The sequence below is a fragment of the Ambystoma mexicanum genome, chromosome 10 (assembly GCF_040938575.1).
Source record: "Ambystoma mexicanum isolate Mex_15411 chromosome 10, UKY_AmexF1_1, whole genome shotgun sequence".
NCBI lineage: Eukaryota > Metazoa > Chordata > Amphibia > Caudata > Ambystomatidae > Ambystoma > Ambystoma mexicanum.
The window spans coordinates 112,812,721-112,827,983 of NC_090932.1; positions in this window are offsets into that span (position 1 = coordinate 112,812,721).

Genomic DNA, 15,263 nt, shown 5'->3' on the forward strand with positions numbered 1-15,263 from the left:
TCAACAAGCTTGACTAGGCCATGCGTCAGGAAGAGCGCAGTATGCCAACATGCTCGACTAGGCCATGTGTCAGGAAGAGTGCAGTATGTCAACAAGCTCGACTAGGCCATGTGTCAGGAAGAGTGCAGTTTGTCAACAAGCTCCACTAGGCCATGTGTCAGGAAGAGTGCAGCATGCCAACAAGCTCCAGTAGGCCATGTGTCAGGAAGAGTGCAGTATGCGAACAAGATCGATTAGGCCATGTGTCAGGAAGAGTGCAGTGTGTCAACAAGCTCGACTAGGCCATGTGTCAGGAAGAGTGCAGTATGCCAACAAGCTCGACTAGGCCATGTGTCAAGAAGAGTGCACTATGTCAACAAGCTCAACTAGGCCATGTGTCAGGAACAATGCAGCAGTGCAGAATGTCAACAAGCTCGACTAGGCCATATGTCAGGAAGAGTGTAGCATGTCAACAAGCTCCACTAGGCCATGTGTCAGGAAGAGTCTAGCATGCGAAAAAGCTTGACTACGCCATGTGTCAGGAAGAGTGCAGTATGCGAACAAGCTCGACTAGGCCATGTGTCAGAAAGAGTGCAGTATGCCAACAAGCTCGACAAGGCCATGTGTCAGGAAGGGTGCAGTATGCCAACAAGCTCGATAAGGCCATGTGTCAGGAAGAGTGCAGTATGCAAACAAGCTCACCTAGGCCATGTGTCAGGAAGAGTGCAGTGTGTGAACAAGCTCGACTAGGCCATGCATCAGGAAGAGTGCAGTATGTAAACAAGCACGACTAGGCTATGTGTCAGGAAGAGTGCAGTATGCCAACAAGCTCGACTAGGCCAGGTTTCAGGAAGAGTGTATCATGCGAACAAGCTCGACTAGGCCATGTGTCAGGAAGAGTGCAGTATGCGAACAAGATCGATTAGGCCATGTGTCAGGAAGAGTGCAGTGTGTCAACAAGCTCGACTAGGCCATATGTCAGGAAGAGTGCAGTATGCCAACACGCTTGACTAGGCCATGCGTCAGGAAGAGTGCAGTGTTAGAACAAGCTCGACTAGGCCATGCATCAGGAAGAGTGCAGTGTGTCAACAAGCTTGACTAGGCCATGCGTCAGGAAGAGTGCAGTATGCCAACATGCTCGACTAGGCCATGTGTCAGGAAGAGTGCAGTATGTCAACAAGCTCGACTAGGCCATGTGTCAAGAAGAGTGCAGTATGTCAACAAGCTCAACTAAGCCATGTGTCAGGAAGAATGCAGCAGTGCAGTATGTCAACAAGCTCGACTAGGCCATGTGTCAGGAAGAGTGTAGCATGTCAACAAGCTCCACTAGGCCATGTGTCAGGAAGAGTCTAGCATGCGAAAAAGCTTGACTACGCCATGTGTCAGGAAGAGTGCAGTATGCGAACAAGCTCGACTAGGCCATGTGTCAGAAAGAGTGCAGTATGCCAAGAAGCTCGACTAGGCCATGTGTCAGGAAGAGTGCAGTATGCAAACAAGCTCGACTAGGCCATGTGTCAGGAAGAGTGCAGTGTGTGAACAAGCTCGACTAGGCCAAGCGTCAGGAAGAGTGCAGTGTGTGAACAAGCTCGTCTAGGCCATGTGCCAGGAAGAGTGCAGTGTGTGAACAAGCTTGACTAGGCCATGTGTCAGGAAGAGTGCAGTGTTAGAACAAGCTCGACTAGGCCATGCATCAGGAAGAGTGCAGTGTGTCAACAAGCTTGACTAGGCCATGCATCAGGAAGAGTGCAGTATGCCAACATTCTCGACTAGGCCATGTGTCAGGAAGAGTGCAGTATGTCAACAAGCTCGACTAGGCCATGTGTCAGGAAGAGTGCAGTTTGTCAACAAGCTCCACTAGGCCATGTGTCAGGAAGAGTGCAGCATGCCAACAAGTTCCAGTAGGCCATGTGTCAGGAAGAGTGCAGTATGCGAACAAGATTGATTAGGCCATGTGTCAGGAAGAGTGCAGTATGTCAACAAGCTCGACTGGGCCATGTGTCAGGAAGAGCGCAGTGTGTCAACAAGCTCGACTGGGCCATGTGTCAGGAAGAGTGCAGTGTGTCAACAAGCTCGACTAGGCCATGTATCAGGAAGAGTGCAGTATGCCAACATGCTCGACTATGCCATGTGTCAGGAAGAGTGTAGCATGTCAACAAGCTCCACTAGGCCATGTGTCAGGAAGAGTCTAGCATGCGAAAAAGCTCGACTACGCCATTTATCAGGAAGAGTGCAGTATGCGAACAAGCTCGACTAGGCCATGTGTCAGAAAGAGTGCAGTATGCCAACAAGCTCAACTAGGCCATGTGTCAGGAAGAGTGCAGTATGCCAACAAGCTCGATAAGGCCATGTGTCAGGAAGAGTGCAGTATGCAAACAAGCTCACCTAGGCCATGTGTCAGGAAGAGTGCAGTGTGTGAACAAGCTCGACTAGGCCATGCGTCAGGAAGAGTGCAGTATGCCAACAAGCTCGACTAGGCCAGGTGTCAGGAAGAGTGTAGCATGTCAACAAGCTCCACTAGGCCATGTGTCAGGAAGAGTGTAGCATGCGAACAAGCTCGACTAGGCCATGTGTCAGGAAGAGTGCAGTATGCGAACAAGATCGATTAGGCCATGTGTCAGGAAGAGTGCAGTGTGTCAACAAGCTCGACTAGGCCATATGCCAGGAAGAGTGCAGTATGCCAACAGGCTCGACTAGGCCTTGTGTCAGGAAGAGTGCAGTATGTGAACAAGCTCGACTAGGCCATGTGCCAGGAAGATTGCATCATGTCAACAAGCTCGACTAGGCCATGCGCCAGGAAGAGTGCAGTGTGTGAACAAGCTCGACTAGGCCATGCGCCAGGAAGAGTGCAGTATGTCAACATGCTCGACTCGGCCATGTGTCAGGAAGAGTGCAGTATGCCAACATGCTCGACTATGCCATGTGTCAGGAAGAGTGCAGTATGTCAACAAGCTCGACTAGGCCATGTGTCAGGAAGAGTGCAGTATGTCAACAAGCTCGACTGGGCCATGTGTCAGGAAGAGTGCAGTGTGTCAACAAGCTCGACTAGGCCATGTGTCAGGAAGAGTGCAGTATGTCAACATGCTCGACTATGCCATGTGTCAGGGAGAGTGCAGTATGTCAACAAGCTCGACTAGGCCATGTGTCAAGAAGAGTGCAGTATGTCAACAAGCTCAACTAGGCCATGTGTCAGGAAGAATGCAGCAGTGCAGTATGTCAACAAGCTCGACTAGGCCATGTGTCAGGAAGAGTGTAGCATGTCAACAAGCTCCACTAGGCCATGTGTCAGGAAGAGTCTAGCATGCAAAAAAGCTTGACTACGCCATGTGTCAGGAAGAGTGCAGTATGCAAACAAGCTCGACTAGGCCATGTGTCAGAAAGAGTGCAGTATGCCAACAAGCTCGACTAGGCCATGTGTCGGGAAGAGTGCAGTATGCCAACAAGCTCGACTAGGCCATGTGTCAGGAAGAGTGCAGTATGCAAACAAGCTCGACTAGGCCATGTGTCAGGAAGAGTGCAGTGTGTGAACAAGCTCGACTAGGCCATGCGCCAGGAAGAGTGCAGTGTGTGAACAAGCTCGTCTAGGCCATGTGCCAGGAAGAGTGCAGTGTGTGAACAAGCTTGACTAGGCCATGCGTCAGGAAGAGTGCAGTGTTAGAACAACCTCGATTAGGCCATGCATCAGGAAGAGTGCAGTGTGTCAACAAGCTTGACTAGGCCATGCGTCAGGAAGAGTGCAGTATGCCAACATGCTCGACTAGGCCATGTGTCAGGAAGAGTGCAGTATGTCAACAAGCTCGACTAGGCCATGTGTCAGGAAGAGTGCAGTTTGTCAACAAGCTCCACTAGGCCATGTGTCAGGAAGAGTGCAGTGTGTCAACAAGCTCGACTAGGCCATGTGTCAGGAAGAGTGCAGTATGCCAACATGCTCGACTATGCCATGTGTCAGGAAGAGTGCAGTATGTCAACAAGCTCGACTAGGCCATGTGTCAAGAAGAGTGCAGTATGTCAACAAGCTCAACTAGGCCATGTGTCAGGAAGAATGCAGCAGTGCAGAATGTCAACAAGCTCGACTAGGCCATATGTCAGGAAGAGTGTAGCATGTCAACAAGCTCCACTAGGCCATGTGTCAGGAAGAGTCTAGCATGCGAAAAAGCTTGACTACGCCATGTGTCAGGAAGAGTGCAGTATGCGAACAAGCTCAAATAGGCCATGTGTCAGAAAGAGTGCAGTATGCCAACAAGCTCGACTAGGCCATGTGTCAGGAAGAGTGCAGTATGCCAACAAGCTCGATAAGGCCATGTGTCAGGAAGAGTGCAGTATGCAAACAAGCTCACCTAGGCCATGTGTCAGGAAGAGTGCAGTGTGTGAACAAGCTCGACTAGGCCATGCGTCAGGAAGAGTGCAGTATGTAAACAAGCACGACTAGGCTATGTGTCAGGAAGAGTGCAGTATGCCAACAAGCTCGACTAGGCCAGGTGTCAGGAAGAGTGTAGCATGTCAACAAGCTCCACTAGGCCATGTGTCAGGAAGAGTGTAGCATGCGAACAATCTCGACTAGGCCATGTGTCAGGAAGAGTGCAGTATGCGAACAAGATCGATTAGGCCATGTGTCAGGAAGAGTGCAGTGTGTCAACAAGCTCGACTAGGCCATATGTCAGGAAGAGTGCAGTATGCCAACATGCTTGACTAGGCCATGTGCCAGGAAGAGTGCAGTATGTGAACAAGCTCGACTAGGCCATGTGCCAGGAAGATTGCATCATGTCAACAAGCTCGACTAGGCCATGCGTCAGGAAGAGTGCAGTGTGTGAACAAGCTCTACGAGGCCATGCGTCAGGAAGAGAGCAGTGTGTGAACAAGCTTGACTAGGCCATGCATCAGGAAGAGTGCAGTGTTAGAACAAGCTCGACTAGGCCATGCATCAGGAAGAGTGCAGTGTGTGAACAAGCTTGACTAGGCCATGCGTCAGGAAGAGTGCAGTATGCCAACATGCTCGACTAGGCCATGTGTCAGGAAGAGTGCAGCAGTGCAGTATGTCAACAAGCTCGACTAGGCCATGTGTCAGGAAGAGTGTAGCATGTCAACAAGCTCCACTAGGCCTGTGTCAGGAAGAGTCTAGCATGCGAAAAAGCTCGACTACGCCATGTGTCAGGAAGAGTGCAGTATGCGAACAAGCTCGACTAGGCCATGTGTCAGAAATAGTGCAGTATGCCAACAAGCTCGACTAGGCCATGTGTCAGGAAGAGTGCAGTATGCCAACAAGCTCGATAAGGCCATGTGTCAGGAAGAGTGCAGTATGCAAACAAGCTCGACTAGGCCATGTGTCAGGAAGAGTGCAGTGTATGAACAAGCTCGACTAGGCCATGCTTCAGGAAGAGTGCAGTGTGTGAACAAGCTCGTCTAGGCCATGCGCCAGGAAGAGTGCAGTGTGTGAACAAGCTTGACTAGGCCATGCGTCAGGAAGAGTGCAGTGTTAGAACAAGCTCGACTAGGCCATGCATCAGGAAGAGTGCAGTGTGTCAACAAGCTTGACTAGGCCATGCGTCAGGAAGAGTGCAGTATGCCAACATGCTCGACTAGGCCATGAGTCAGGAAGAGTGCAGTATGTCAACAAGCTCGACTAGGCCATGTGTCAGGAAGAGTGCAGTTTGTCAACAAGCTCCACTAGGCCATGTGTCAGGAAGAGTGCAGCATGCCAACAAGCTCCAGTAGGCCATGTGTCAGGAAGAGTGCAGTATGCGAACAAGATCGATTAGGCCATGTGTCAGGAAGAGTGCAGTATGTCAACAAGCTCGACTGGGCCATGTGTCAGGAAGAGTGCAGTGTGTCAACAAGCTCGACTAGGCCATGTGTCAGGAAGAGTGCAGTATGCCAACATGCTCGACTATGCCATGTGTCAGGAAGAGTGCAGTATGTCAACAAGCTCGACTAGGCCATGTGTCAAGAAAAGTGCAGTATGTCAACAAGCTCAACTAGGCCATGTGTCAGGAAGAATGCAGCAGTGCAGTATGTCAACAAGCTCGACTAGGCCATGTGTCAGGAGAGTGTAGCATGTCAACAAGCTCCAAAAGGCCATGTGTCAGGAAGTGTCTAGCATGCGAAAAAGCTCGACTACGCCATGTGTCAGGAAGAGTGCAGTATGCGAACAAGCTCGACTAGGCCATGTGTCAGAAAGAGTCTAGCATGCAAAAAAGCTTGACTACGCCATGTGTCAGGAAGAGTGCAGTATGCGAACAAGCTCGACTAGGCCATGTGTCAGGAAGAGTGCAGTATGTCAACAAGCTCGACTAGGCCATGTGTCAGGAAGAGTGCAGTTTGTCAACAAGCTCCACTAGGCCATGTGTCAGGAAGAGTGCAGTGTGTCAACAAGCTCGACTAGGCCATGTGTCAGGAAGAGTGCAGTATGCCAACATGCTCGACTATGCCATGTGTCAGGAAGAGTGCAGTATGTCAACAAGCTGGACTAGGCCATGTGTCAAGAAGAGTGCAGTATGTCAACAAGCTCAACTAGGCCATGTGTCAGGAAGAATGCAGCAGTGCAGAATGTCAACAAGCTCGACTAGGCCATATGTCAGGAAGAGTGTAGCATGTCAACAAGCTCCACTAGGCCATGTGTCAGGAAGAGTCTAGCATGCGAAAAAGCTTGACTAGGCCATGTGTCAGGAAGAGTGCAGTATGCCAACAAGCTCGATAAGGCCATGTGTCAGGAAGAGTGCAGTATGCAAACAAGCTCACCTAGGCCATGTGTCAGGAAGAGTGCAGTGTGTGAACAAGCTCGACTAGGCCATGCGTCAGGAAGAGTGCAGTATGTAAACAAGCACGACTAGGCTATGTGTCAGGAAGAGTGCAGTATGCCAACAAGCTCGACTAGGCCAGGTGTCAGGAAGAGTGTAGCATGTCAACAAGCTCCACTAGGCCATGTGTCAGGAAGAGTGTAGCATGCGAACAATCTCGACTAGGCCATGTGTCAGGAAGAGTGCAGTATGCGAACAAGATCGATTAGGCCATGTGTCAGGAAGAGTGCAGTGTGTCAACAAGCTCGACTAGGCCATATGTCAGGAAGAGTGCAGTATGCCAACATGCTTGACTAGGCCATGTGCCAGGAAGAGTGCAGTATGTGAACAAGCTCGACTAGGCCATGTGCCAGGAAGATTGCATCATGTCAACAAGCTCGACTAGGCCATGCGTCAGGAAGAGTGCAGTGTGTGAACAAGCTCTACGAGGCCATGCGTCAGGAAGAGTGCAGTGTGTGAACAAGCTTGACTAGGCCATGCATCAGGAAGAGTGCAGTGTTAGAACAAGCTCGACTAGGCCATGCATCAGGAAGAGTGCAGTGTGTGAACAAGCTTGACTAGGCCATGCGTCAGGAAGAGTGCAGTATGCCAACATGCTCGACTAGGCCATGTGTCAGGAAGAGTGCAGCAGTGCAGTATGTCAACAAGCTCGACTAGGCCATGTGTCAGGAAGAGTGTAGCATGTCAACAAGCTCCACTAGGCCATGTGTCAGGAAGAGTCTAGCATGCGAAAAAGCTCGACTACGCCATGTGTCAGGAAGAGTGCAGTATGCGAACAAGCTCGACTAGGCCATGTGTCAGAAATAGTGCAGTATGCCAACAAGCTCGACTAGGCCATGTGTCAGGAAGAGTGCAGTATGCCAACAAGCTCGATAAGGCCATGTGTCAGGAAGAGTGCAGTATGCAAACAAGCTCGACTAGGCCATGTGTCAGGAAGAGTGCAGTGTGTGAACAAGCTCGACTAGGCCATGCTTCAGGAAGAGTGCAGTGTGTGAACAAGCTCGTCTAGGCCATGCGCCAGGAAGAGTGCAGTGTGTGAACAAGCTTGACTAGGCCATGCGTCAGGAAGAGTGCAGTGTTAGAACAAGCTCGACTAGGCCATGCATCAGGAAGAGTGCAGTGTGTCAACAAGCTTGACTAGGCCATGCGTCAGGAAGAGTGCAGTATGCCAACATGCTCGACTAGGCCATGAGTCAGGAAGAGTGCAGTATGTCAACAAGCTCGACTAGGCCATGTGTCAGGAAGAGTGCAGTTTGTCAACAAGCTCCACTAGGCCATGTGTCAGGAAGAGTGCAGCATGCCAACAAGCTCCAGTAGGCCATGTGTCAGGAAGAGTGCAGTATGCGAACAAGATCGATTAGGCCATGTGTCAGGAAGAGTGCAGTATGTCAACAAGCTCGACTGGGCCATGTGTCAGGAAGAGTGCAGTGTGTCAACAAGCTCGACTAGGCCATGTGTCAGGAAGAGTGCAGTATGCCAACATGCTCGACTATGCCATGTGTCAGGAAGAGTGCAGTATGTCAACAAGCTCGACTAGGCCATGTGTCAAGAAAAGTGCAGTATGTCAACAAGCTCAACTAGGCTATGTGTCAGGAAGAATGCAGCAGTGCAGTATGTCAACAAGCTCGACTAGGCCATGTGTCAGGAGAGTGTAGCATGTCAACAAGCTCCAAAAGGCCATGTGTCAGGAAGTGTCTAGCATGCGAAAAAGCTCGACTACGCCATGTGTCAGGAAGAGTGCAGTATGCGAACAAGCTCGACTAGGCCATGTGTCAGAAAGAGTCTAGCATGCAAAAAAGCTTGACTACGCCATGTGTCAGGAAGAGTGCAGTATGCGAACAAGCTCGACTAGGCCATGTGTCAGAAAGAGTGCAGTATGCCAACAAGCTCGACTAGGCCATGTGTCGGGAAGAGTGCAGTATGCCAACAAGCTCGACTAGGCCATGTGTCAGGAAGAGTGCAGTATGCAAACAAGCTCGACTAGGCCATGTGTCAGGAAGAGTGCAGTGTGTGAACAAGCTCGACTAGGCCATGCGCCAGGAAGAGTGCAGTGTGTGAACAAGCTCGTCTAGGCCATGTGCCAGGAAGAGTGCAGTGTGTGAACAAGCTTGACTAGGCCATGCGTCAGGAAGAGTGCAGTGTTAGAACAACCTCGACTAGGCCATGCATCAGGAAGAGTGCAGTGTGTCAACAAGCTTGACTAGGCCATGCGTCAGGAAGAGTGCAGTATGCCAACATGCTCGACTAGGCCATGTGTCAGGAAGAGTGCAGTATGTCAACAAGCTCGACTAGGCCATGTGTCAGGAAGAGTGCAGTTTGTCAACAAGCTCCACTAGGCCATGTGTCAGGAAGAGTGCAGTGTGTCAACAAGCTCGACTAGGCCATGTGTCAGGAAGAGTGCAGTATGCCAACATGCTCGACTATGCCATGTGTCAGGAAGAGTGCAGTATGTCAACAAGCTCGACTAGGCCATGTGTCAAGAAGAGTGCAGTATGTCAACAAGCTCAACTAGGCCATGTGTCAGGAAGAATGCAGCAGTGCAGAATGTCAACAAGCTCGACTAGGCCATATGTCAGGAAGAGTGTAGCATGTCAACAAGCTCCACTAGGCCATGTGTCAGGAAGAGTCTAGCATGCGAAAAAGCTTGACTACACCATGTGTCAGGAAGAGTGCAGTATGCGAACAAGCTCAAATAGGCCATGTGTCAGAAAGAGTGCAGTATGCCAACAAGCTCGACTAGGCCATGTGTCAGGAAGAGTGCAGTATGCCAACAAGCTCGATAAGGCCATGTGTCAGGAAGAGTGCAGTATGCAAACAAGCTCACCTAGGCCATGTGTCAGGAAGAGTGCAGTGTGTGAACAAGCTCGACTAGGCCATGCGTCAGGAAGAGTGCAGTATGTAAACAAGCACGACTAGGCTATGTGTCGGGAAGAGTGCAGTATGCCAACAAGCTCGACTAGGCCAGGTGTCAGGAAGAGTGTAGCATGTCAACAAGCTCCACTAGGCCATGTGTCAGTAAGAGTGTAGCATGCGAACAAGCTCGACTAGGCCATGTGTCAGGAAGAGTGCAGTATGCGAACAAGATCGATTAGGCCATGTGTCAGGAAGAGTGCAGTGTGTCAACAAGCTTGACTAGGCCATGTGCCAGGAAGAGTGCAGTATGTGAACAAGCTCGACTAGGCCATGTGCCAGGAAGATTGCATCATGTCAACAAGCTCGACTAGGCCATGCGTCAGGAAGAGTGCAGTGTGTGAACAAGCTCTACGAGGCCATGCGTCAGGAAGAGTGCAGTGTGTGAACAAGCTTGACTAGGCCATGCATCAGGAAGAGTGCAGTGTTAGAACAAGCTCGACTAGGCCATGCATCAGGAAGAGTGCAGTGTGTGAACAAGCTTGACTAGGCCATGCGTCAGGAAGAGTGCAGTATGCCAACATGCTCGACTAGGCCATGTGTCAGGAAGAGTGCAGCAGTGCAGTATGTCAACAAGCTCGACTAGGCCATGTGTCAGGAAGAGTGCAGTGTGTGAACAAGCTCGACTAGGCCATGCGTCAGGAAGAGTGCAGTATGTAAACAAGCACGACTAGGCTATGTGTCAGGAAGAGTGCAGTATGCCAACAAGCTCGACTAGGCCAGGTGTCAGGAAGAGTGTAGCATGTCAACAAGCTCCACTAGGCCATGTGTCAGGAAGAGTGTAGCATGCGAACAAGCTCGACTAGGCCATGTGTCAGGAAGAGTGCAGTATGCGAACAAGATCGATTAGGCCATGTGTCAGGAAGAGTGCAGTGTGTCAACAAGCTTGACTAGGCCATGTGCCAGGAAGAGTGCAGTATGTGAACAAGCTCGACTAGGCCATGTGCCAGGAAGATTGCATCATGTCAACAAGCTCGACTAGGCCATGCGTCAGGAAGAGTGCAGTGTGTGAACAAGCTCTACGAGGCCATGCGTCAGGAAGAGTGCAGTGTGTGAACAAGCTTGACTAGGCCATGCATCAGGAAGAGTGCAGTGTTAGAACAAGCTCGACTAGGCCATGCATCAGGAAGAGTGCAGTGTGTGAACAAGCTTGACTAGGCCATGCGTCAGGAAAAGTGCAGTATGCCAACATGCTCGACTAGGCCATGTGTCAGGAAGAGTGCAGCAGTGCAGTATGTCAACAAGCTCGACTAGGCCATGTGTCAGGAAGAGTGTAGCATGTCAACAAGCTCCACTAGGCCATGTGTCAGGAAGAGTCTAGCATGCGAAAAAGCTCGACTACGCCATGTGTCAGGAAGAGTGCAGTATGCGAACAAGCTCGACTAGGCCATGTGTCAGAAATAGTGCAGTATGCCAACAAACTCGACTAGGCCATGTGTCAGGAAGAGTGCAGTATGCCAACAAGCTCGATAAGGCCATGTGTCAGGAAGAGTGCAGTATGCAAACAAGCTCGACTAGGCCATGTGTCAGGAAGAGTGCAGTGTGTGAACAAGATCGATTAGGCCATGTGTCAGGAAGAGTGCAGTGTGTCAACAAGCTCGACTAGGCCATATGTCAGGAAGAGTGCAGTATGCCAACACGCTTGACTAGGCCATGCGTCAGGAAGAGTGCAGTGTTAGAACAAGCTCGACTAGGCCATGCATCAGGAAGAGTGCAGTGTGTCAACAAGCTTGACTAGGCCATGCGTCAGGAAGAGTGCAGTATGCCAACATGCTCGACTAGGCCATGTGTCAGGAAGAGTGCAGTATGTCAACAAGCTCGACTAGGCCATGTGTCAAGAAGAGTGCAGTATGTCAACAAGCTCAACTAAGCCATGTGTCAGGAAGAATGCAGCAGTGCAGTATGTCAACAAGCTCGACTAGGCCATGTGTCAGGAAGAGTGTAGCATGTCAACAAGCTCCACTAGGCCATGTGTCAGGAAGAGTCTAGCATGCGAAAAAGCTTGACTACGCCATGTGTCAGGAAGAGTGCAGTATGCGAACAAGCTCGACTAGGCCATGTGTCAGAAAGAGTGCAGTATGCCAAGAAGCTCGACTAGGCCATGTGTCAGGAAGAGTGCAGTATGCAAACAAGCTCGACTAGGCCATGTGTCAGGAAGAGTGCAGTGTGTGAACAAGCTCGACTAGGCCAAGCGTCAGGAAGAGTGCAGTGTGTGAACAAGCTCGTCTAGGCCATGTGCCAGGAAGAGTGCAGTGTGTGAACAAGCTTGACTAGGCCATGTGTCAGGAAGAGTGCAGTGTTAGAACAAGCTCGACTAGGCCATGCATCAGGAAGAGTGCAGTGTGTCAACAAGCTTGACTAGGCCATGCATCAGGAAGAGTGCAGTATGCCAACATTCTCGACTAGGCCATGTGTCAGGAAGAGTGCAGTATGTCAACAAGCTCGACTAGGCCATGTGTCAGGAAGAGTGCAGTTTGTCAACAAGCTCCACTAGGCCATGTGTCAGGAAGAGTGCAGCATGCCAACAAGTTCCAGTAGGCCATGTGTCAGGAAGAGTGCAGTATGCGAACAAGATTGATTAGGCCATGTGTCAGGAAGAGTGCAGTATGTCAACAAGCTCGACTGGGCCATGTGTCAGGAAGAGCGCAGTGTGTCAACAAGCTCGACTGGGCCATGTGTCAGGAAGAGTGCAGTGTGTCAACAAGCTCGACTAGGCCATGTATCAGGAAGAGTGCAGTATGCCAACATGCTCGACTATGCCATGTGTCAGGAAGAGTGTAGCATGTCAACAAGCTCCACTAGGCCATGTGTCAGGAAGAGTCTAGCATGCGAAAAAGCTCGACTACGCCATTTATCAGGAAGAGTGCAGTATGCGAACAAGCTCGACTAGGCCATGTGTCAGAAAGAGTGCAGTATGCCAACAAGCTCAACTAGGCCATGTGTCAGGAAGAGTGCAGTATGCCAACAAGCTCGATAAGGCCATGTGTCAGGAAGAGTGCAGTATGCAAACAAGCTCACCTAGGCCATGTGTCAGGAAGAGTGCAGTGTGTGAACAAGCTCGACTAGGCCATGCGTCAGGAAGAGTGCAGTATGCCAACAAGCTCGACTAGGCCAGGTGTCAGGAAGAGTGTAGCATGTCAACAAGCTCCACTAGGCCATGTGTCAGGAAGAGTGTAGCATGCGAACAAGCTCGACTAGGCCATGTGTCAGGAAGAGTGCAGTATGCGAACAAGATCGATTAGGCCATGTGTCAGGAAGAGTGCAGTGTGTCAACAAGCTCGACTAGGCCATATGCCAGGAAGAGTGCAGTATGCCAACAGGCTCGACTAGGCCTTGTGTCAGGAAGAGTGCAGTATGTGAACAAGCTCGACTAGGCCATGTGCCAGGAAGATTGCATCATGTCAACAAGCTCGACTAGGCCATGCGCCAGGAAGAGTGCAGTGTGTGAACAAGCTCGACTAGGCCATGCGCCAGGAAGAGTGCAGTATGTCAACATGCTCGACTCGGCCATGTGTCAGGAAGAGTGCAGTATGCCAACATGCTCGACTATGCCATGTGTCAGGAAGAGTGCAGTATGTCAACAAGCTCGACTAGGCCATGTGTCAGGAAGAGTGCAGTATGTCAACAAGCTCGACTGGGCCATGTGTCAGGAAGAGTGCAGTGTGTCAACAAGCTCGACTAGGCCATGTGTCAGGAAGAGTGCAGTATGTCAACATGCTCGACTATGCCATGTGTCAGGGAGAGTGCAGTATGTCAACAAGCTCGACTAGGCCATGTGTCAAGAAGAGTGCAGTATGTCAACAAGCTCAACTAGGCCATGTGTCAGGAAGAATGCAGCAGTGCAGTATGTCAACAAGCTCGACTAGGCCATGTGTCAGGAAGAGTGTAGCATGTCAACAAGCTCCACTAGGCCATGTGTCAGGAAGAGTCTAGCATGCAAAAAAGCTTGACTACGCCATGTGTCAGGAAGAGTGCAGTATGCAAACAAGCTCGACTAGGCCATGTGTCAGAAAGAGTGCAGTATGCCAACAAGCTCGACTAGGCCATGTGTCGGGAAGAGTGCAGTATGCCAACAAGCTCGACTAGGCCATGTGTCAGGAAGAGTGCAGTATGCAAACAAGCTCGACTAGGCCATGTGTCAGGAAGAGTGCAGTGTGTGAACAAGCTCGACTAGGCCATGCGCCAGGAAGAGTGCAGTGTGTGAACAAGCTCGTCTAGGCCATGTGCCAGGAAGAGTGCAGTGTGTGAACAAGCTTGACTAGGCCATGCGTCAGGAAGAGTGCAGTGTTAGAACAACCTCGATTAGGCCATGCATCAGGAAGAGTGCAGTGTGTCAACAAGCTTGACTAGGCCATGCGTCAGGAAGAGTGCAGTATGCCAACATGCTCGACTAGGCCATGTGTCAGGAAGAGTGCAGTATGTCAACAAGCTCGACTAGGCCATGTGTCAGGAAGAGTGCAGTTTGTCAACAAGCTCCACTAGGCCATGTGTCAGGAAGAGTGCAGTGTGTCAACAAGCTCGACTAGGCCATGTGTCAGGAAGAGTGCAGTATGCCAACATGCTCGACTATGCCATGTGTCAGGAAGAGTGCAGTATGTCAACAAGCTCGACTAGGCCATGTGTCAAGAAGAGTGCAGTATGTCAACAAGCTCAACTAGGCCATGTGTCAGGAAGAATGCAGCAGTGCAGAATGTCAACAAGCTCGACTAGGCCATATGTCAGGAAGAGTGTAGCATGTCAACAAGCTCCACTAGGCCATGTGTCAGGAAGAGTCTAGCATGCGAAAAAGCTTGACTACGCCATGTGTCAGGAAGAGTGCAGTATGCGAACAAGCTCAAATAGGCCATGTGTCAGAAAGAGTGCAGTATGCCAACAAGCTCGACTAGGCCATGTGTCAGGAAGAGTGCAGTATGCCAACAAGCTCGATAAGGCCATGTGTCAGGAAGAGTGCAGTATGCAAACAAGCTCACCTAGGCCATGTGTCAGGAAGAGTGCAGTGTGTGAACAAGCTCGACTAGGCCATGCGTCAGGAAGAGTGCAGTATGTAAACAAGCACGACTAGGCTATGTGTCAGGAAGAGTGCAGTATGCCAACAAGCTCGACTAGGCCAGGTGTCAGGAAGAGTGTAGCATGTCAACAAGCTCCACTAGGCCATGTGTCAGGAAGAGTGTAGCATGCGAACAATCTCGACTAGGCCATGTGTCAGGAAGAGTGCAGTATGCGAACAAGATCGATTAGGCCATGTGTCAGGAAGAGTGCAGTGTGTCAACAAGCTCGACTAGGCCATATGTCAGGAAGAGTGCAGTATGCCAACATGCTTGACTAGGCCATGTGCCAGGAAGAGTGCAGTATGTGAACAAGCTCGACTAGGCCATGTGCCAGGAAGATTGCATCATGTCAACAAGCTCGACTAGGCCATGCGTCAGGAAGAGTGCAGTGTGTGAACAAGCTCTACGAGGCCATGCGTCAGGAAGAGAGCAGTGTGTGAACAAGCTTGACTAGGCCATGCATCAGGAAGAGTGCAGTGTTAGAACAAGCTCGACTAGGCCATGCATCAGGAAGAGTGCAGTGTGTGAACAAGCT